Source organism: Danio aesculapii, chromosome 19 (assembly GCF_903798145.1).
Source record: "Danio aesculapii chromosome 19, fDanAes4.1, whole genome shotgun sequence".
NCBI classification, from domain to species: domain Eukaryota; kingdom Metazoa; phylum Chordata; class Actinopteri; order Cypriniformes; family Danionidae; genus Danio; species Danio aesculapii.
Genome location: NC_079453.1, coordinates 43,860,977 through 43,862,806, shown reverse-complemented (window position 1 = coordinate 43,862,806; position 1,830 = coordinate 43,860,977).

Genomic DNA, 1,830 nt, shown 5'->3' with positions numbered 1-1,830 from the left:
TTTAGAAAAATCAAAACGAAATGATGACCCCAAACAAACAAAAAAAAAGAATCCTCTCTCCCACTTCAGCAACATCAACAACAAGAAAAATAAGAGAGACTTGCAACAAATAAAAACAGGGAGAGAACTTAATTAAAAAGAAAAGCAAAAATGGAAGAGAGAAGTAAAACCCCAGCGCTAGAACTCCAGAAAAGCTGATTGTCCAGTCAGAGAATTATGGACAGTGATTCCATGACATGAATCTTGAAAAAGTATATCTAATAATGTCACAAACCTTAGAATCGAAACTTGCATGAGTGCAAATTGTCCATTTTTTTGTCTTATGATTTAAAGGCTGAAGGCAATAAGCATTGGAACAGTCAAAAACAAACAAAGTTTTTTTTCTTCTTCTTCATCGTATACAACGTATACAATCTTCCATGACAAAAATAAGAGCATTGTGATTCTTTTTTCCCAAGAAAGGAAGAAAAATTAGGGATATATCGAAGAAAGTTATAAGCAATAAAAAACAAACGTACACAATCTCCCCTGTAGAATTTTCTGCACCCAGTAATTTAGCTTAAAGTAATGTTTTTGAGCATCGGCGTGCTTTGATTTTACATTTACCATGGTGATCGCTTTGGATTTTGGTCAGGTGAAGGGGTAATACTGTCAAATGTTTCATCCAGTCCATGTTCTGTAAGACCAACACTTTGTTTGGGACATCAGAGAAAAGAAACATCACCAAACATCTACCAAACGTCAATGTTTGAAATAAAAAGTCAACTGAGAGAAGTAACAAAAAAGAAAAAGAAAAAAGTAGTAACATACGAGACTGTCCCATCACGTCTCAGTCCAAAGACTACAGAATGGATCAAACGCTCCACCAGAACAATGAACTTTTTTTTCTTCTTCTTCTTCTTCTTCTGCAAATACTACACACTACAAAAAACGTACAGCCGGGGAGAAAATGCATCTAAAGAGCTCATTCAAAAACAAGAGAAGAAGTATAATCCCATACATTTTGCACATTTGTTACACAATAATACACAGTGATCACAAAACGAAATGACAAGCTTCACAATATTCATGGCTTTTTGTTTGCTTTTCTACACAATATACAACCATTTTAATTTCATTTCATTATTTTTAATTCAAGGGAGAAAAACAAAAAAGCGTATGTACAATAAGTCATTATTACTTCTGACCTAGCAAATATCATGTCATCATCTGTTCATACATTTTTTTTTTTCGTTTGATTAAATTTGATTTTTTTTTCTCCTTTTTTCTATCTTTTATGATTTTTTTTAAGAAACAGCTGAAATTAAGCAACCGAACGAAAAAAATGGAACTTAATCGAGGAGTCAAAAGGAAGTTAAACTTCAAAAATTCAACTTTCTCGTAAATATATGAACACAGGTATATGGATGCATCTAACACAGTCTACGAGAGAGAGCAGGAGAGAGAAATGAGTGGCTAGAAACACCCTATGCTCATTTCAAAAGAACCAAAGCTTCAAATACAGATAAACTGGAGATAAAGTCACCCCTTTAGTAGCAAAGTGTGAATATAAAGGGACTGATTTATCATCCTTACTAGGAGGAACAACAAAAAAAAAAAAGGAAAAATAAATGTAAACATCCTATCATCTAATATTGCACCTGAAAATTTAATCCAAGGTAGCTTCAAAATTGATTTGTTCAAAAAAGTTGCATCGTTCCACCACAAATCAGTGGCATTACACAGGACACACTTAAAAAAAAAACAACTGCAAGAATCGGTCACTCCACACATGACAGAAACACGCATGTGCACAGATTTATTTCCAATTTTAGCTTCATGTTTCCTCGC